The sequence below is a fragment of the Dermacentor variabilis genome, chromosome 9 (genome assembly GCF_050947875.1).
Source record: "Dermacentor variabilis isolate Ectoservices chromosome 9, ASM5094787v1, whole genome shotgun sequence".
Classification (NCBI taxonomy): Eukaryota; Metazoa; Arthropoda; class Arachnida; order Ixodida; family Ixodidae; genus Dermacentor; species Dermacentor variabilis.
In genome coordinates, this window is record NC_134576.1 from 75,719,857 (window position 1) to 75,738,671 (window position 18,815).

Here is an 18,815-nt window from a genome sequence, read left to right on the forward strand (position 1 = left end):
TCTGCAACGAAATAATCAGGTCAGTGCATTCTGCGATATAAAGTGTACGCCCTAAGCTGGAACGTGTCAGCATAGTAGCGTCACGATATTTGTTAAAAAGAAGAAAAAGACTCAGCATAACACGGCGCTGGAACGTTGCCGCTCATATGTCCAAAAGGCTGCAAAATACAGCTGCTGCTGAGTGAGAGCGAGTATTGACCTGAGAAGCGCACAGGTCGAATAGAAAGAAAAGCTGAACTTTGTGCAAGTAACACCTTTCTGTGAAAAAAATAATTAAATTACCCTTACTGTATAAAAAATGTAGCTTTCTACGCGTTCCCATTCGCACGCTTTCGTCCCTGCCTCCTACCGACGGCCTCTGCACATTAAAGGAAATAGGGCATTGCACCAAAGTGAAGGCAAAGTAACTATGTCAGTTGATGTGCTTTATGGCGATAGTAGCTTGCTGTGTGTGAAAACAGATTGAAAAGAAATAATTATGCACTCTTATTATTCAGTGATCTTGCTTCACAACACGGCGACAAAATTTTGAGCTCCGACAAGGGGTCATCATGACATCTGTAATAATGGCATTCCGTATGCCAAGAGCCAGGATATTAAAGGCCATGCTTTTGCCGTGCTTCGGGCGTCTGAAAACTGCTAACGTCATAGCCGCCACGCTTTGGACATGTATTTGACTATAAAAATAGTACTACAATGTGCTTCACCGTTGGGCGCCAGAGAGCAAAGTTTTGTCTTCGAAAGCAGCAAGTGCTAAAGGATGCTCTTGCGCAAAATAGAATAAACACATAATATACCCAATATGATTTTATTTTACTATGTTTATTACATTTCGAGAAAAAAGTTGGTTTTCAGAACAATAATTGTCTCGAAAGATAAAACTATGCAGCCCCTAAATGCCCAACAAAATCGAGCCGGCTGTCCGGTCAGTTTTTTTTTTTTTTTTTTCAACCTCGGCCACGAGGGACATTCCTCCCTCTAGGTGCAGTTCCCAAAAAGGGGTGCGTACAAAAAGGCCGGCCACAGCTTTCACCGAAAGGCGAAGAATGTCTAGGTGTGAGTCAACCATCGCAAGGTAGTGGGGGAGGGGGGGGGGGGCATGTTTCGGCTTAAAGAGGGGCTTTAGTTCCGCGGTGGTCAAGGCGAAGCAGGTGGATGGAAAGAATGTCACATGCCTCTCCCGCGCATGCGCAGAAATTTGACAGTTGGCCGAGTCGAGGCAATGAGGGAGACCATCGCAATCGCCATCAGTTTCTTTGCGACGCCGGCATGGTACGGTCGAGCGATGTAGGTGTTTCGTGGCGTATTGTAGCAGCAATCTAGCTGTTTTTGCTTCTACTTATTCTTATGCTGTGTTGTGGCTAATTGATCGATGCAAGCCAACCAGCAAGGTGTTTGCGAAGCCCACGGTGCTTTCTTCGTTCCATGATGTGAGCGTTTCTGGAACTTCTCTGCCAGCTGCGATGCAGTGTCGTGTGAAGTGATTTAATATTGGCACTGTCCGTGTTTTAAACTGCGCAAATAGCGAACAGCTGTTCCTCAAGACTGCTATGCGCCGAAGTTTTCTCTATCTCCAAACTCTAATAAAAGGTATGTTCTTTTCCATCATTTTTCATAAGCATATTATTTTGATGTTATTTTATTTCTGTTTCTTACGCCGCATTTTGGCAGGTTATTATAGCGCGAACTGTAACGACGTGAAATGTTTTAAGAACGATTGTCTTACATTTTCCAGCTGCCCCGCGTCATGCGGTTCGCTTGAAGTTGCTATAAACAAGAAGCGTGCGAATACTTCGTTTTCACAGCGTTCGCAATGATTTAATGTGTTAAATATTGTCTGATAATAAAATCATTCTTTGCTCTTTCCTACTCTGGCTGCACTTAGTGAGAGATAGTAAAATATTGAGCGCATAGTTTCACGGTTCACAATTACATGTTTCAACGAACCGGTTCACAATGCCATAGGTTGCACTGGTTAGACAAGTGCGAATGTGAAAGAAAATCATTCGCGCTTGTTTAACCATTGCAACCAATGTCATTGTGAACCGGTATTTTTTGACACTGATATTTTGTTTTCGAGTAAAAATAAACGATCACGTCAAATTACAGGAGCGTTCCATATAATAAGGCGTGCTTAAATATGCGTCAGTCAGCCATTGGTTGCTATCACTGACAAAGCATTTGTATTCTTGAATACTGCTTCAGGCTCTGTAATCTCCTTATATAAATATGGATGACACGTTTTGCACATGCTCGGTGCAGCTAGCTGGCGCTGTTACGTTCAGTCCTTCCAAAAATAACCAGCTGTGAGTAAGCGCTCGCGTGTCCACCGTCTCTGCGTCCGTGTCTGATGTGCGCGCTACAAATTTCACCACGAATAAACCATGCAATTAACTTTTTGAGTGAGTAACTCATTATGCAGATAATTGGTAGAGAAAACATTTTGGACACTTTCCTAATTTTAATAACACGTAGTAAATACAACGCAGCAAAGGATATGCATTCGAAATGTTCCTCATCCTTGACATCTCCTCTGCAAGTAAACAGGGATGACTGTTACAATTTTAGGATTCATGTGAACCCTGTTAAAAAGCTGTTCTGTGTATGTGATATGCTAACCTGAACATGATGTTAACACTGACCATCTTGTTTCTGTGCAGGGTTGGTTCATTCTGCAAACATTCTCAGACATCAGTTCTGAATCTAAAAAATACATTATAATCGATGCTTGCTAGAGACTATGCGACAGCTGCCATGCCGCAATCAACTAAGTCATTATTCATTTATTATTTTTATTAATTTCTCTACTACTTCTCTCACAATTCTGTGTAAATATTTTTGTGTGAATAAAATTCTTTCAGTGCAAACTTGCATTTGTTTTCCATGTTCACGTTTCATGTTTCCATGTTCTAGGTTTCATACTGCCTTTTACCAACATGTTCACGCATACTGACAAATTTTTACACCATGCTACTAGGTCGTATGTGGGACAAATGTTACTAGGGGGATAATAAGACGTCAGTAGCAAGTACACAAGTACATGGAAGTAAAATATTGCCAGAGTGTTACTAAAGAGCCTAAGGACTTGTGTTGGTTGGTGGTTAGTAGAATGTTTACAGACCATCTATGAACATGCTTCAATTGAAGTACGGTAGCCAATTCTTGATGGCATCCAATTCTTGATAGGATGTTACTGGGGTGTTTAAAGACAAATGTTAATATGTGATTGGTAGGAAGTTGGCAGAACGTTTACAAACATTGTTCAATTGGAAGAATGTTAATACGGTGTATAAAGAAAGCTTGTTAATAGGGATTGGTAGGAAGTCAACAGAAAATATATGAAAATTTTTCTTTTGAAAGAATGTTAATATGGTGTATAAAGAAAGCTTGTTAATAGGGGATTGGTAGGAAGTTAACAGAATATATATGAACATTTCTCTTTTGAAAGTATGTTACTAGGGTGTATAAAGACAAATGTTCATAGGAAATTGGTAGGAAGTTTAAAGACATCCTATGAACATGTTTCTATTGGAAGTTGGTGGCCAATTGTTTCTAGGATGTTACTAGAGCGTTGTTAGGATGTATAAAGACAGCTGGTAGGATTTCAATTGACTGTTGGTAGGTTCTAGTAACAAAAGTCTAAAGAGTGTCTAAAAAATGTTGCTAGAAATTTTTATAAGGGTTAAAAGTGAAGTCAAAAGACAGATGGAACAGATGGAAGAAGAAAAATATAAAGGCGCTGTTATTAGAGCGCGTTCAGAGAGGCTTTGGTTAGGCGAAAGACCAACTAAGAGGGCGATTGGTGAAGAAAAAAGATATGCAACAAAAAACGAAATAAATGAAATTCGCTACCAAAACGAAGTCTCGACAGATAAGAACGTCATTGAAACAGCATTTGCAGAACGATACCGTAGTTTGCTTGGCAACGAAGTGCAAGTAAATGATATATTTATAAACGAATATGTTAAGCAAATGCCAAGGCTTGACGAGGATATTAAACTAGAGCTTGAAAGACAAATTACTAGAGACGAAATCAAACAAGCGAATTGAAGATTTGAGCAAAGGAAAGACGCCTAGGCCAGACGGCCTGGGATCAGCGTTCTATAAAGTTTTTAAGAATGAAGTAGCAGAAATACTATACCATGTTATAGCAAAAGCCTACGATAGTAAACAAATGCCTCCACCGTTCAAACTAAGTCACGTAGTTCTAATTCCTAAAACCGATGAGCTCTCCAAATTGCAGTCAGTAGAGTCTTATCGGCCCATAAGTTTGACAAATGTAGATTATAAGATCTTTATGAAAGTAGTAGCAAGAAGACTCCAGTCAGTTTTTACAGCTATAGTTGGCCCACATCAAACATGCGGGATTAAAGGAAGAAGCATATTCACAAACATACATACCACCAGAAGCATACTAGAAGGTTGCGACGCTTTTTCCGGAAAGATAGCAATGCTTCAACTAGATCTAGAGAAAGCTTTCGACAAAGTCGCACACGGCATACTGTCCGCAGTGCTAGAACAAGTTAACGTAGGCAGCGTAATAAGTGAAGGCGTGAAAATGGCATATAATAACTGTACTACTAAGCTTATCATTAACAAAAAGCTTAGCGAAGGAATCCCAGTAAGGTCTAGTGTGCGCCAAGGATGCCCAGCCTCAAGCCTGCTATTCGCCATATATCTTGAACCGTTCTGTTTAAAAAATTCTGAACAACAAAACGATATGCGGCTATCGCTTCTTAACGCACGAAATTAAAGTCCTCTCGTACGCAGACGACATCGCAATCTTTTGCCGAACTCAAAAAAGCATCGAAAGTGCCATTAAGGAAGCAAAAACATTTTGCAGCCTAACTGGAAGCGCCATTAGTTGGCAAAAATGCCTAGGATTCTCGCACGGTGAATGCGACGAGAGGCCGACTCAATTCGAAGGTATAAGGTTTACTGATACGCCGGGCAAATACCTTGGCATTCCTTTGGAACACTATCGCGGAAACAAAGACCAATGGGCGGGTGAAATTGACCGGATTAAATCCCAAACAACAAAACGGGGCGGACGCGATTTCTCAATCTTTACACGTGCAACTGTGTGTAATATGTTCATCGTAACAAAAGTTTTCTATATGATGCAAGTGCTTTGCATGACAAGGATGTCTGTGCAAAAGTTACACAGACTGTTTGCTGTCTTTATTTGGGGGTCGAACTGGGAGCGTACTAGTCGTCTGAACTTATTTCAGTTGGTTAAAAACGGAGGGCTGGGCTTATCGCATTTATTTCTTAAACAAGTTGTTACACGGTTCTTTTTCTTGAGGCAACAGAACGATGCCTTCCTGCAGAGTACTTGTCAAGTGTTTTTGAGCCAGGCATTACCCGAATACATAGTGCCATCGTATTCTACTAATCATGTTCCATTGAAAGGGTTTATGAAAGAAGTCGTTGATGCTTTTCGTTTCTTGAAAAGTCACTTTTCGACTGAATATCTCTCGGCTGTAACAAAGAAAAAATTGTACAGAGACTTGCTTGATGTGATGTGTCCTGTGCCGATCTATTGTTCCTTATATGTACTAGGACGAGAGCGTAATGTTTTGAGTCGCGTTAAAAAGATGCCTGTTAGAGTGTCGACCAAGACGTTTTTCTTCTTTCTTCACACCGGCGCGCTCCCTGTAAAACCCTGGCTTAAAGAAAAAGGTATTTTTGTCCCTTGGAGTACTAACTGTACAATATGCAATAAGCCCGAAACCACCGAGCACGTATTTTTAGACTGTTCAGACTCTGTTTTTCTGTGGGACATTTTACAAAGGACACTCAAAAAGCAACTTCCACTTACACCTCACGGGATTCGATTTCTGCCGTTTGATCAGACAGGGGAAGTGCCGTGTGATCTCCTGATGTTGTTGACAATGCACAGTGTTTGGAAGACGCGAATGGATGTAAGACACGAGAATGTTAAATCACAACCGTCAAAAGTGTACTTCAGAGACGCTATTATGTACGTCCGCGACGTCTACAGGACACTTTCCGATCCTCCAGAATGGCTACCTGTTTTTGGTCAGTTGCTAACCCAAGAGCCGTACTAACCTAACAACACGAGACAAAGTACGAGTCTCATTTTGTATGTCGAGTCTCAGTGTATGTATGTCGAATTCCAGCAAGAATTCCTGTCCATTGTACGAGGAGAAATCCGGCAATAAACAAAAAATAATAATATTTGGGGTTTTACGTGCCAAAACCAGTTTCTGATTATGAGGCACGCCGTAGTGGAGGACTCCGAAAATTTTGACCACCAGGGGTTCTTTAACGTGCACCTAAATCTAAGCACACGGGTGTTTTCGCCCCCATCGAAATGCGGCCGCCGTGGCCGGGATGCGATCCCGCGACCTCGTGCTCAGCAGTCCAACACCATAGCCACTCAGCAACCACGGCGGGTAATAAAAAAAAAAAACCGGCGTGGTCTAGTGGTTAGGATACCTGACTTTCAACCAGGAGGCCCGGGTTCGATTCCCGGCGTCGGAAGTGTGCGGTCTCATGGTGTAACGGTTAGCACTCTGAATCCAGCAATCCGAGTTCAAATCTCGGTGAGACCTTTTTCGCTTTTGCTTCTCCCAGTTCACCTACAGTGCTCGGTGAGCGTCAGCCGCGCTGCTTGACCGTGACTCGAATCCGGCGTGGTCTAGTGGTTAGGATACCTGGCTTTCACCCAGGAGGCCCGGGTTCGATTCCCGGCGTCGGCAGTGTGCGGTCTCATGGTGTAACGGTTAGCACTCTGGACTCTGAATCCAGCAATCCGAGTTCAAATCTCGGTGAGACCTTTTTTTTCGCTTTTGCTTCTCCCAGTTCACCTACAGTGCTGGGTGAGCGGCAGCCGCGCTGCTTGACCGTGACTCGAATCTGGCGTAGTCTAGTGGTTACGATACCTGGCTTTCACCCAGGAGGCCCGGGTTCGATTCCCGGCGTCGGAAGTGTGCGGTCTCATGGTGTAACGGTTAGCACTCTGGACTCTGAATCCAGCAATCCGAGTTCAAATCTCGGTGAGACCTTCTTTTTCACTTTTGCTTCTCCCAGTTCACCTACAGTGCTCGGTGAGCGGCAGCCGCGCTGCTTGACCGTGACTCGAATCTGGCGTGGTCTAGTGGTTAGGATACCTGGCTTTCACCCAGGAGGCCCGGGTTCGATTCCCGGCGTCGGAAGTGTGCGGTCTCATGGTGTAACGGTTAGCACTCTGGACTCTGAATCCAGCAATCCGAGTTCAAATCTCGGTGAGACCTTTTTTTTTCGCTTTTGCTTCTCCTAGTTCACCTACAGTGCTCAGTGAGCGGCAGCCGCGCGGCTTGGCCGTGACTCGAATCTGGCGTGGTCTAGTGGTTAGGATACCTGGCTTTCACCCAGAAGGCCCGGGTTCAATTCCCGGCGTCGGAAGTTTGCGGTCTCATGGTGTAACGGTTAGCACTCTGGACTCTGAATCCAGCAATCCGAGTTCAAATCTCGGTGAGACCTTTTTTTCGCTTTTGCTTCTCACAGTTCACCTACAGTGCTCGGTGAGCGGCAGCCGCGCTGCTTGACCGTGACTCGAATCTGGCGTGGTCTAGTGGTTACGATACCTGGCTTTCACCCAGGAGGCCCGGGTTCAATTCCCGGCGTCGGAAGTGTGCGGTCTCATGGTGTAACGGTTAGCACTCTGGACTCTGAATCCAGCAATCTGAGTTCAAATCTCGGTGAGACCTTCTTTTTCGCTTTTGCTTCTCCCAGTTCACCTACAGTGCTCGGTGAGCGGCAGCCGCTCTGCTTGACCGTGTCTCGAATCAGGCGTGGTCTAGTGGTTAGGATACCTGGCTTTCACCCAGGAGGCCCGGGTTCGATTCCCGGCGTCGGAAGTGTGCGGTCTCATGGTGTAACGGTTAGCACTCTGGACTCTGAATCCAGCAATCCGAGTTCAAATCTCGGTGAGACCTTCTTTTTCGCTTTTGCTTCTCCTAGTTCACCTACAGTGCTCAGTGAGCGGCAGCCGCGCGGCTTGGCCGTGACTCGAATCCGGCGTGGACATTCTGCTTCCGGCTCCCGAGCTGAACGGATCGCGGGATCATGAGCTCCAGTGGAGCGGCTTATGCAGCTGTTAGCCGCGGCAACAGGCTTTTGACATCGGACGATAAGGATTACCAGATTATTTTGCCTCGGCTACCTACAGGACGCATCCTGTTAAACACTGTTTTTTTGCACGGCGACACTCGTGTTCGCCCGTTTCGCGTAGAGGATTTTCGGGACGCGCTTCAAGCTCTTGGTATGCTCTCTGGCGTCGTCGCCCTTGGAGCGTACCAAATCAACCACGTATGGGCGGTGACGATGAAGACAGCCGAGGCGGCCCAATAGCTGGCTGCACTGAAGGAGCTTCAGGTCAAGGGGCGAGCTGCCTGGTCATCGACCCTAAAGAAAAGCAGGTGAAGCTTCGTCTTCACTGGCTTCTTCATGGTGTGGATGATGAAGACGTAAAGACTGCGCTGGCTTCCTTTGGCAAAGTCACGGAAGTAACCCGGGAGCGCTGGCGAGTGGATGGCGTTTCCGACAAGGGCTCGACGACCCGAGCTGTGCTGCTGCAGCTGAAGGCTGGACTGAATGTCGACGACCTGCCCCACCAGATCCGCGTCGCCGGCGAGCTTGCGCTGGTCGTAGCCCCAGGTCGCCCCATGCAGTGCCTGCGCTGCCGGGGCTCTGGTCACGTTCGTCGAGAATGTAAGGTTCCCCGTTGCTCCCGGTGCAGGCTTTTCGGTCACAGCGACACGGACTGTGTACGTTCATACGCAGTAGCCGCGGGGTCGGCGGAGAGCGAGCCGTTGATATCAGACCACATGATGGACGTGACCGAGGCCGAGGAAGCGGCCAAGGGAGCTGGAAGCGGCAATGCGGTGGTAGAAGCGAGCTGGACGACGACGCCGACTAAAGGAGGAACGAATAATGTCCCTCCTCCCGACGAGCCAGAAACCGCACTAATCAGTGTCAGGGTGGCCCAGAAAGAAAATGAGAGCCGCCAGCCGGCTACTGATACTACGGAGGCAGCGGAAAACGACAACGCGACCCCTGCTAGCGCCCGCGTCGAAAGCGTCTCGGCACCGGTGTAGAGGTCCCTGCAGCAGGAGGAGAAAGTCGACGGAAAGGCCAGCGGTGACTCCGAAGCGCCGCCGGCTAAGACGCTACCCGGCAGGCGCTCCACCCTCAAGCCTAAGCCTAACCTGGAGGCTGACCGTAGTCTCACCCCGAAGCCGACCAAAGACGAACTCGGACGACGGCCACCGGATGGCCACGGAGGCGTCTAGCGGTCAGCTAGACGTTAAGGTGAGCACCATGCTCCGGGCCTTCTCCCCTCCCGTTTAAATCAGTAATGGCTACCAACCCGTCGCTTAGCCTCGGCACGCTAAACGTTCGAGGTCTGGCCGCCAAAAGGAAACAGAGTCAGGTGTATAGACTGCTAGTGGACCACGACCTCGACGTTTTAGCAGTGCAAGAAACCAAGGTAGACGGCGAGGATGAGACCGGGAGCATGGTGCAAAGGTTCACGTACAACTACTATACGGTAGTGAGCCACGCCTTAGGGACTTCGGCGGGGTGTGTCTTGTTCGTGAGGAAGCTTCCAGGCCTGGTTATAGACGGTTACTTCTCGTGCTCTTCCGGTCGACTTGTCGTTTGTTATTTCAGCTATTGCGATGTCGAATGGCGCGTGCTGTGCATTTATGTGCCTAATACAGTGCAAGAAAGGGTAAATTTCTTTTTGAACTTGAAGCACCACTTCTCTGTGCACAAAACGATAGCCTGTGTTGGAGACTTCAATTGTGTATTGAACATCGAGGATAGGTCTACGCGACGCGAAATTTACGACAAAAGCAGCGATATCATGGCGCAGATCATACACGAGTTTGAATTAGAGGATATCGCTCAGTGTTTCGGGGCTGACGGAGAAGTGAGGTACACCCACTTCCAGGGAATGAGTCATGCACGATTAGACCATATCTACCTATCATATCAATCAGTAAAAAAATGCCAGTGCTATGCAGTTACTGCCGTATCCTTTTCTGACCACTGCCTGGTAAAATGCAGGGTGGGCCGCAAGAAAGAACGAAAAGAATTCGTCTGGGAACTGTGGAAAATGAATGCTGAGCTTCTACGGGATGATACTTTTAACGAAACGGTAGTGAATGCTCTGAATTCTTTTGGAAAAGACAGTTCTATGAAGTTGGGCGAGGAATGGGAGCTGTTGAAACAAACTATTAAAATCAAGGGAATTGAAAGAAGCAGCGTACTACGACATGAAGAGAAGGCAAGAGAAAAAGATTTAAAAACATTACTGGAAAAATTTGTGACGCTCGAATGCATGCAACCCGGCGCTTATCAAGAAGATATGCGTGCTATAAGAAAAAGCTCGAGGTTTTCGATGAAGAGCGTTATCGAGGCGCGCTCGTGCGTGCGAGAGCAGAAAGACTAGCATGCGGGGAAATGCCTTCGAAAAGAGCACTGGGATTAGAAAAAAAGCACTCCAGACGCAAACAGATTGAGGCCATCGAATATAACGGGGCGGTAGTAACTGATATGAAGAATATAGGGCGCGCCTTCTTTGTTGCTATACGAGACTTATAGTTAATCAAATGCTGGGGGCCCCCATTAACGTGAAGCGCTCCGTTCGCCAGGGTTGTCCACTTAGCCCACTCCTGTTTTGTGTTTACATAGAAACGCTATGTCAGGCCATCATTGAAAATGAATACATTAAAGGATTTTGCTTCCAAGCAGCAGAGGTGAAGTTATTGGCATACGCTGACGATGTGGCTGTATGTTGTAAAGATACGCAAAGTGTATTGAACGCTGTGAGTATCGTCAGACAGTTTGGTAATGCCACTAATAGCTTCGTGAACTGGCAGAAATGTTTGGGGTTTTGGCACGGGGGATGGGCGTCCACACCAGACCACTTTTCGAACGTCACCTGAGTCACGACGCCAGTTAAGTACCTTGGCGCGCCCCTTGATGCCTACAAGGACAGTAGCGAGTACTGGAAGGAGCGAACAAAAGAAATAAAAGAAAAAGCCGACCGATGGAACGCCGGTCACCTGTCAATGTTCGCGAAAGCAACAGCGTGCAACATGTTTCTCGTAACAAAGATCTGGTACGTAATGCAGGTCCTACAGTGCTCTCGGATTAATGTGCAGAAACTGCACCGCGTGTTCGCTGTTTTCGTGTGGGCATCGAGCTGGGAGCGATGTAGCCGAGATAATCTCTTCTGGCGCGTGAAGGATGGTGGTCTGGGGTTGGCACACCTCTTCTTCCGTCAACTAGTAAACAGGTTCTTTTTTCGAGACACAAATGACCCTTTTCTACGCACCGTTATCCAAATGAGGTTGTCAAGATCACTTCCCGAATTCGTTGTAGGCACCGAAACAATGCCAGGACCAGTTCGTGGTTTCTTTAGGGAAATAATTCAGAGTGTTTCCTTTTTGCGTGTTCGTTTTTCTAGTGCATATTTGTGGAGTGTAAAACGGAAAAAGTTATATCATGATTTATCTGACAGTGTTTTGCTGGTACTCATGTACAGAGCCCCGTACAGTGGAGGCCCAGGCCTAGATGTATTGAAAAGGGTGAAGAAGATGCCAGTTCAACCAGCCACTAAATCGTTCTTCTTTAAATTACACACCGGTACTCTACCTGTTAAAATCTTTCTTGAACAACGTGGGTTCTACATGCCATGGGGAACCCACTGCCTTATATGTAAAAAAACAGAAAGCCTAGATCATGTCTTCATCCACTGTTGGGAAGGGGTCTTTTTTTTTTTGGGACGTGTTACAAAGGACTCTAAAAAAGTAGCTACCTATAGATCCCCACGGAATCAGGTTTCTGCCAGTATATGACGACGAACGTTTCCCGTAAGACCTGATCATGCTTACGGGCCTCCACTGTTTATGGCGCGCAAGAATGGCGGGTTACCATTGTGACCCGAATGCCCGACCGGCGCGTCTATACTTTTGTGAATGCATGCAACGGTATGTCGAAGTGCAGAAGTTGCAACAGCCTGTTCCTGAGTGGCTGTCAAGGGTTGAACCCCTGACAGCACTAAAGGAATTTTAATCCGACAACGCCGTGCCACAGTAGCGGACGGCAACGAATGTAAATATTACTGTTCTTTGTTCCGTTTGTGTATTCATTCCTTTCTGCTTCTTTGGTCTTTGTTTATATCATTTAGGAATTTGAGTTGTGATATGTCGAGGACTGGCAATAAAGAAAAAAAAGGTCTAGTGGTTAGGATACCTGGCTTTTACCCAGGAGGCCCGGGTTCAATTCCCGGCGTCGGAAGTGTGCGGTCTCATGGTGTAACGGTTAGCCCTCTGGACTCTGAATCCAGCAATCCGAGTTCAAATCTCGGTGAGACCTCTTTTTTTTTCTTTTGGTTCTCGCAGTTCACCAAGAGTGCTTAAGGAGCGACAGCCGCGGTGCTTGACCGTGTCTCAACTCCGGCGTGGTCTAGTGGTTAGTATACCTGGCTTTTACCCAGGAGGCTTGGGTTCGATTCCCGGCGTCGGAAGTATGTGGTTTCATAATGTAATGGTTAGCGCTCTGGACTCTGAATACAGCCGTCCGAGTTAAAAGCTCGATGAAACCTTACCTTCTTTCGTTTTTTTTTCTCCCAGCGCATCAACAGTGCGGCATCAACAGCGAAGGCAAGCTGAGGGGTTTGAACCCCAGTGCCTTGTCGCTAAGATACTCATGCTGTGTTCGGCCGTGGCAATTGCAAAAGGACCAGCTTACCTGTGAATTTTTGAGTCTCTCACAGAAAGAGGTGAGTGCCTAACAATATGCTTGATCACCTTCATAAACGGCAGTAAGGCTTGACGCACCCCATGTGCATAGGCGCGCTAAACGTGCGAGGCCTTTCTTCTAGTCGTCGGCAGTATCACATAAGCCCTTTTTTTCGCGACACCATAGCAATTCAAGAAATGAAAGCCAAAAACCAGGCTCAGGCAGGCCACATGGTAAAACCATTTACTCCGCGCCATTAAATATCTGCGTCATGCGGTTTGGTCGTCCGGCAGCAGTACCTTGTTATTACGTAACTCAAAGGGAATAGTAGTATAGAAAACGTGACTGTATGTAAAATTGGGCCGTTACTTTTCTGTGATTTTTCCATCTCTGCTTCGAAGTGGCGGGCCAGTTGTTTGTCCGGGCCTAACAGAGAAACCGAATGCTGAGCTTCTCTTTTTTTTAAAGCGACGTATTCTTTTTAGGTTGTGAAAGAATTATTATATTTCTTGGTGATTTTAACTGCGTCTGTGCTACTGTCTATAGTGAAACGAACGAACTAGTGCGCGACAATAGCGGCACAAAATTAAGCACAATAGTTCAGAGTCACTGTCTCGAACATATCGGTCACATTGTATACCTGGCGGAAGATGGTCATAGTTCACTCATGTCCAACGCACTCAAACCATGCATGGCTGGACAGAGTATACGTTTCTGCTAATATACTGCCGTTGTGCCTGTATTACAACATAAAACATGTTTCGTTCTGTTACAGTCGTTGTTTCTTTTCCTTAGGAGCAAAGTGCAAAGGGCTGTCGTTCAGTCACACGCGTCGGAAGTTTAATGACAAGCTTCTGGACAACGATAACTGTGAACAAAACAAAAGAAAGCATAGGCAAAGTTCCGTATAAAACGAAATGTTTATCACTGTGTAGGAGCTGTTCAAACAAGAGATTAAAATCAGTGCAATCGAGGGAGCATGCACACTTCACGGCTTAATATTTTTTTTTCAACTGCGGTTTGTCAACGGAAGCCCAGTGGTATCAGTAAACCCCGCCTCCTGCGTGGTCTAGTGGGATTGTTCTTTCGGCTACCGTTAGGTGTGGTCGCAGAATGTCTTGCTCCGTTGGAGCGCTTGAAGCGGCCCAACAGGGCTTCGGGCCGTGGCATCACGTTTTGCGGATACGGCTGCGCAGGAATATCAACGTGTTTTGTGCATCACCTGCAATCAGTACGACAGTTTCTAATCATTATCATCAGCCTATATTTATGTCGATTGCAAGACAAAGGCCTATGCCTGCGATCTCAAATTACCCCTGTCTTGTGCTAACTGACTCCAACTTACGCCTGCAAATTTGCGTTTCATCACCGCCCCACCTTATTTCCTGCCGTCCTCGACGGCGCTTCTCTTCCCTTGGCACCCATTCTGTAACTCTGATGGTCCACCGGTTATCTACCCGACGCATTACATGGCCTGCTCGGCTCAATTGTTTTCTCCTAATGTCAGCTAGAATATCGGCTACCCCCGTTTGCTCTCTGAACCACACCACTCTCTCCTTATATCTCAACGTCACACCTAACATTTCCTTTTCAGTACGCAGACAACTTTCTTTATTTCTTATGAAAATGCATACCGAAATAATCCAGTGGAATATCAGAGGGCTTATGCATAATTTAGACGACATTAAAAAACTCCTTTACAAATTTCAGCCAAGGTTCTCCTGCGTGGAGGAAACGCATCTAAAATGCTTCCAAACAAATTTTATGAAACAATGTTACATTTTCCGGAAAGCCAGCGAGGATGGCCTTGCCGCATCTAGTGGTGTGTGGCAATCATAGCACAGAGGTCTGTTTCTTGCCGACACTTACACCTAAACAAGCAAAGTTAGAGGCAGTAGCCGTTAGAGCTATAGTGTTTGGCAGGCTTGTGACCGTCTGCTCGCTCTGTATCGCACCTGACTTCCATCTGGAGCTTAGAGAGATTGAGAAACTAATAGATCAGCTCCCGAGCAATACGTATTGACAGTAGACCTAAATGCTAATAACACTCTCTGGGGCGATCCACGCTGCGACGCAGGAGGTCGTGTAATTGGAAACTTTCTTTTGAGTTTTGGTGCGGTTCTCTTGAATAAGGAGGCTCCCGCCTTCTGCAGCACCACACATAACTCATTCTATAGACTTAACGATAGCCTCCGCAGCTATGATGCCGCATTTAGAATGAGGGCTGCTCAAAAATCCCTACGGAAGTGATCACTTTTCAATAGTATTAAACCGCGTGAAACAGGTGGAATATATTCCGCATATACCCAGAGGGAAACTAGATACGGCCGACTGCGCAAGTTTTCTAGAACGTACACTTTTCAAGCGGGATGACATCGCAGCCTTCAGTATTGATGACGCAGTGGCGTACTGCACAGATTTCCTTATTGATGCTGCTTCAAATTCCGTCCCGAAAACAAATGGATCTTCTAATAAGCGACACGTCCCATGATAGAACGGGCAATGCACGAAGGCGAGTAAAAATCAAAAGAAAGCTAGGGGACTTTTACGAGAGTCTCCAACTTTAGAAAATTTCATTAACTTCACGCACACTAAGTAGCAGGGAAGAAGAACGCGCCGACTGGCGAAAAGGGAAAGCTGGGAGAAGTGCCCAACACGCAATAACTCATAGACAGATGAGAAAAAGTTTGCGATATGGGGGGGGGGGGAGTATAAAGGGACGGCAGACACACTCGATGGCATTAGTAAATTGCCAAGGCAATAACTGCATAGAAGATCAAGCGAATTCTCGTGGGGCCCACTTTGAACGTGTATCTAGTTCTGCGCCCTACTCACAAACATTCTTAAGATATCAAGACCGAATAGAAGGAGAGCCACTCGAACGCAAATACAGGCCCACTGAGGGGTGCAACAGTTTTCTCAGTATGGCTGAACTCTACACACTGCATTGATCTCCTGTAACCAGTCAGCGCCAGGACCTGATCGCGTCTCGTATGAAATGATGAAACACATGGATACTCATCACGCTCCTCTCATTGTTTAATGTAAGATGGGAAGCAGGGTGCGCTCCGTCCTCTTGGAGGGAAGCAGTTATAAATCGCATCCTTAAGGAGGGAAACGAACCATCCTTGGCCAATAGCTACAGAAAGACCGCACTAACTAGTTTTATGTCCAAGCGCTTCGAAAAGATGATAAAGCGGCGCCTAATTCACTATTTAGAAACCAATAAATTATTAGACCCGTACCAGTGCGGTTTCAGGGAAGATAGGTCAACGACAAATCGCCTCGTACGCATGCTATTATAAGAGATGCGTTTACACACAAACAATTCTTCTTGTCAATATTTTTAGACTCGAAAAAAGCCTACGACATTACCTGGCAATATGGAATTTTACAGGATCTCTCTTCAGTGGGTATGCGGGGAAACATGTTAAACACAATCGGGAGCTACACGTCCAAACGCACATTCCGTGTGAGAGTACGTTGACACTGTTCTGTCTGGACCGTTCATCCAGGAGACTGGCGCTCCTCAACGTGGAGTGCTTAGCTGCACGCTATTTATGATGAAAATGAATTCTTTGCGCTCAGCAATGCCGCATACAATGTTTTACTCAGTTTATGCAGTTTGTGTAGACGACGTCAAGATCAGTTTTAAGTCTTGTAACCTTGCAAACTTCGAACGACAAGTCCAGATCGGTCTAAACAAGGTTTCTCAATGGGCGGACGAAAATGGATTTAGAATAAATGCTACAAAACGTATATGCATTCTTTTCTCGAAGAAGACGGGTTTGATCACCGCCGACCCAGCACCATGGGTTTGATTCCACAACCATGCATAGAGCTCAATAAAAAAAACGTCGATTGGTGGCGAGTGAGCGCAAATTCTTGGGTGTAATACTAGGCTCCACGCTAATGTTTATCCCCCGCATAAGGTACATAAAAGAAGGAAATGCCTAAAAGCTACGAATTTACTAAAAGTTATGTCACACACGACCTGAGGCAGTGACAAGAAGTACCTTATGAACTTGTACAGGAGCCTCGTATGTACACGCCTAGAATATGGCTTCATAGTTTATCAGTCAGTTCCACAAAATGCCCCAAAAATGCTCGACCCTCTTCATCATTTAGGCATTCACCTCGCGACCGGCGCCTTCAGGACAAGTCCGACACCAAGCCTCTACGTAGAGTTTAATCATTTAATTTAATCAGCAGAGGCCGAGACCACTGATTTAATTTAATCAGTGGTCTCTGCATCTGCTGAGATCCTACTGCAGTTGTACGCATTTTTCTAAATGTGAACGGAAACCGTGCACATCCTTGATATTTCAACACAAGCGATACATCATGTACAGTGCTTTGCCAGAACAAACCTGCCGCGAGAAAACCCCTTTCACTGCATGTAAGGGAGCTCAGCAAAGAAATGGGGGTGCCACTCCTCGATCATCATTTAATTGCCCCGGTGAAGCTGTTGCCGCCGTGGCACTGGTCGATCATAGAATGTGACACACCGCTTATACACGTTAGAACACATGCTCCAGACGGAAATATTCGAATGCTTTTCCTCGAACTTCACTCAAAATATTCTTGACCAGAATTTTACACTGACGCATCTAAGTCTCATACTGTCGTGTATGTAGCCGTTGGCATATCGTTTTCGGAGTCGAAGTCCTGCAGCCGGAAACAAATACTTTCACTGCAGAGGCCTACGCAGTAATGTGAACTTTCCAGTATATTAAGAAAACAAAGCTACAAAAAGCCGTTATGTTTCAAGACTTTTTAAGCATTGCAAGATCCCTGATGACAGCCTATAAACGGAGGGATCCTATGCTCAATGAACTTTAATCAATCCTGTGCACAACATATATGTCTGACCAGCACGTCGTCATATGCTGTGTGCCGGGACAAAGAAACATCGAGAGTAATACGCTTGCCGACCATATTGCCACATTCATAAAAACAAAACTGAGCAATTCTACCATAGCGGTACATGTCACAGGTTTTATACCTTTCTTGTGGAAGAAACATATGAGCTATTGGCAACACACGTGGGACATTGAACTTCATAATAAACTACTTTATTAAGCGAAACTTAGGAAATTGGCCCCTTATAACGAAAATGCGATGAACTGAGATTATTTTCTGCAATCTCAGGATAGGGCACACTTATGGCACTCACGATTACCTGTTGACCGGTGATGCATCTCCTGTCTGTGATTGATCTGGCGAGACGCTGACGACCCTTCACATATTGTTGGAGTGTCGGGAATTAGAACGTCAAATGAAAAAGTACTTTGTCCCAACACACAGACAATCCATTCCCCTTCATCCTGCGATGTTCCTCGGAATACAACCGCTCTTTGAGAATAACGTAGTTTTGAGATTCCTTAAGTGATGTTGGTAAATTGCTAATTATCAGACCAAGGCATTGGTAGCATGCCCTCTTGCTCGAGGCGTTGCTGCTGCGACAGCAATTTTGTAGAGCACTCCTGCCAGCCCCTGGGTACAATAGCACTCTTGAGGCGCTAGTCCCATTGTCATCGACGTGTTTTACATCATTCCTTCAAACGAAACATTTATGGTCATAGCCTAAACGTGCAGTCATTGTCATTGTTCTAATACTGACATATTTGGCGCAAGTTGCAGCAACTGATTTTAGGCCCCGTAACAGCCATACTACATCCACAGTTCGCAGTTCATTTCCACATTTCATAAACGACTCAATGAAACTCATCACCACGTACATGGCGCTTCTTGGCCGTATCTGGCTCTTGTACTAAAAAAGAAAACAATATATCTTCATAAGACCGAGTGGCAAATACCCACTGCTCAAAGTCGGCTTCAATGTGTTCCTTCATACAGCGATACTTATCGAACCCCGCATATTACCGTGACTTATGTCGGCGCGTGAAAAAAGTTCGTTGTAGAGTGACGCGTATATGCGCATTGCCGCATTCTCAGTCGCCCAAGTTGGTCCGATGGTGATTTTCAAACCCTGTTACCTCAGTACAGCTGCCTGATGAGCACCCGTTTGAGCACGAACCACCCAGTGACCCAAG

The 18,815-nt window shown here is 46.0% G+C and overlaps 15 non-coding genes across 15 annotated transcripts; all 15 read left to right on the forward strand.

The window, feature by feature from the left end:
• Positions 1-6,435: 6,435 nt before the first annotated feature.
• Positions 6,436-6,507, forward strand: TRNAE-UUC (transfer RNA glutamic acid (anticodon UUC)). Its single transcript has one exon. It is a non-coding gene; the product is annotated as a tRNA-Glu (tRNA).
• A 146-nt stretch (positions 6,508-6,653) lies between these two features.
• On the forward strand, positions 6,654-6,725 carry TRNAE-UUC (transfer RNA glutamic acid (anticodon UUC)). Its single transcript has one exon. It is a non-coding gene; the product is annotated as a tRNA-Glu (tRNA).
• Positions 6,726-6,731: 6 nt separating this feature from the next.
• Positions 6,732-6,803, forward strand: TRNAQ-CUG (transfer RNA glutamine (anticodon CUG)). Its single transcript has one exon. It is a non-coding gene; the product is annotated as a tRNA-Gln (tRNA).
• Positions 6,804-6,881: 78 nt separating this feature from the next.
• Positions 6,882-6,953, forward strand: TRNAE-UUC (transfer RNA glutamic acid (anticodon UUC)). Its single transcript has one exon. It is a non-coding gene; the product is annotated as a tRNA-Glu (tRNA).
• Positions 6,954-6,959: 6 nt separating this feature from the next.
• TRNAQ-CUG (transfer RNA glutamine (anticodon CUG)) lies at positions 6,960-7,031 on the forward strand. Its single transcript has one exon. It is a non-coding gene; the product is annotated as a tRNA-Gln (tRNA).
• Positions 7,032-7,109: 78 nt separating this feature from the next.
• Positions 7,110-7,181, forward strand: TRNAE-UUC (transfer RNA glutamic acid (anticodon UUC)). Its single transcript has one exon. It is a non-coding gene; the product is annotated as a tRNA-Glu (tRNA).
• A 6-nt stretch (positions 7,182-7,187) lies between these two features.
• On the forward strand, positions 7,188-7,259 carry TRNAQ-CUG (transfer RNA glutamine (anticodon CUG)). Its single transcript has one exon. It is a non-coding gene; the product is annotated as a tRNA-Gln (tRNA).
• A 79-nt stretch (positions 7,260-7,338) lies between these two features.
• Positions 7,339-7,410, forward strand: TRNAE-UUC (transfer RNA glutamic acid (anticodon UUC)). Its single transcript has one exon. It is a non-coding gene; the product is annotated as a tRNA-Glu (tRNA).
• Positions 7,411-7,416: 6 nt separating this feature from the next.
• TRNAQ-CUG (transfer RNA glutamine (anticodon CUG)) lies at positions 7,417-7,488 on the forward strand. The gene has a single exon. It is a non-coding gene; the product is annotated as a tRNA-Gln (tRNA).
• Positions 7,489-7,565: 77 nt separating this feature from the next.
• TRNAE-UUC (transfer RNA glutamic acid (anticodon UUC)) lies at positions 7,566-7,637 on the forward strand. The gene has a single exon. It is a non-coding gene; the product is annotated as a tRNA-Glu (tRNA).
• Positions 7,638-7,643: 6 nt separating this feature from the next.
• Positions 7,644-7,715, forward strand: TRNAQ-CUG (transfer RNA glutamine (anticodon CUG)). Its single transcript has one exon. It is a non-coding gene; the product is annotated as a tRNA-Gln (tRNA).
• A 78-nt stretch (positions 7,716-7,793) lies between these two features.
• On the forward strand, positions 7,794-7,865 carry TRNAE-UUC (transfer RNA glutamic acid (anticodon UUC)). Its single transcript has one exon. It is a non-coding gene; the product is annotated as a tRNA-Glu (tRNA).
• A 6-nt stretch (positions 7,866-7,871) lies between these two features.
• Positions 7,872-7,943, forward strand: TRNAQ-CUG (transfer RNA glutamine (anticodon CUG)). Its single transcript has one exon. It is a non-coding gene; the product is annotated as a tRNA-Gln (tRNA).
• A 4,378-nt stretch (positions 7,944-12,321) lies between these two features.
• Positions 12,322-12,393, forward strand: TRNAQ-CUG (transfer RNA glutamine (anticodon CUG)). Its single transcript has one exon. It is a non-coding gene; the product is annotated as a tRNA-Gln (tRNA).
• Positions 12,394-12,472: 79 nt separating this feature from the next.
• On the forward strand, positions 12,473-12,544 carry TRNAK-UUU (transfer RNA lysine (anticodon UUU)). Its single transcript has one exon. It is a non-coding gene; the product is annotated as a tRNA-Lys (tRNA).
• The last annotated feature ends 6,271 nt before the right edge of the window (positions 12,545-18,815 follow it).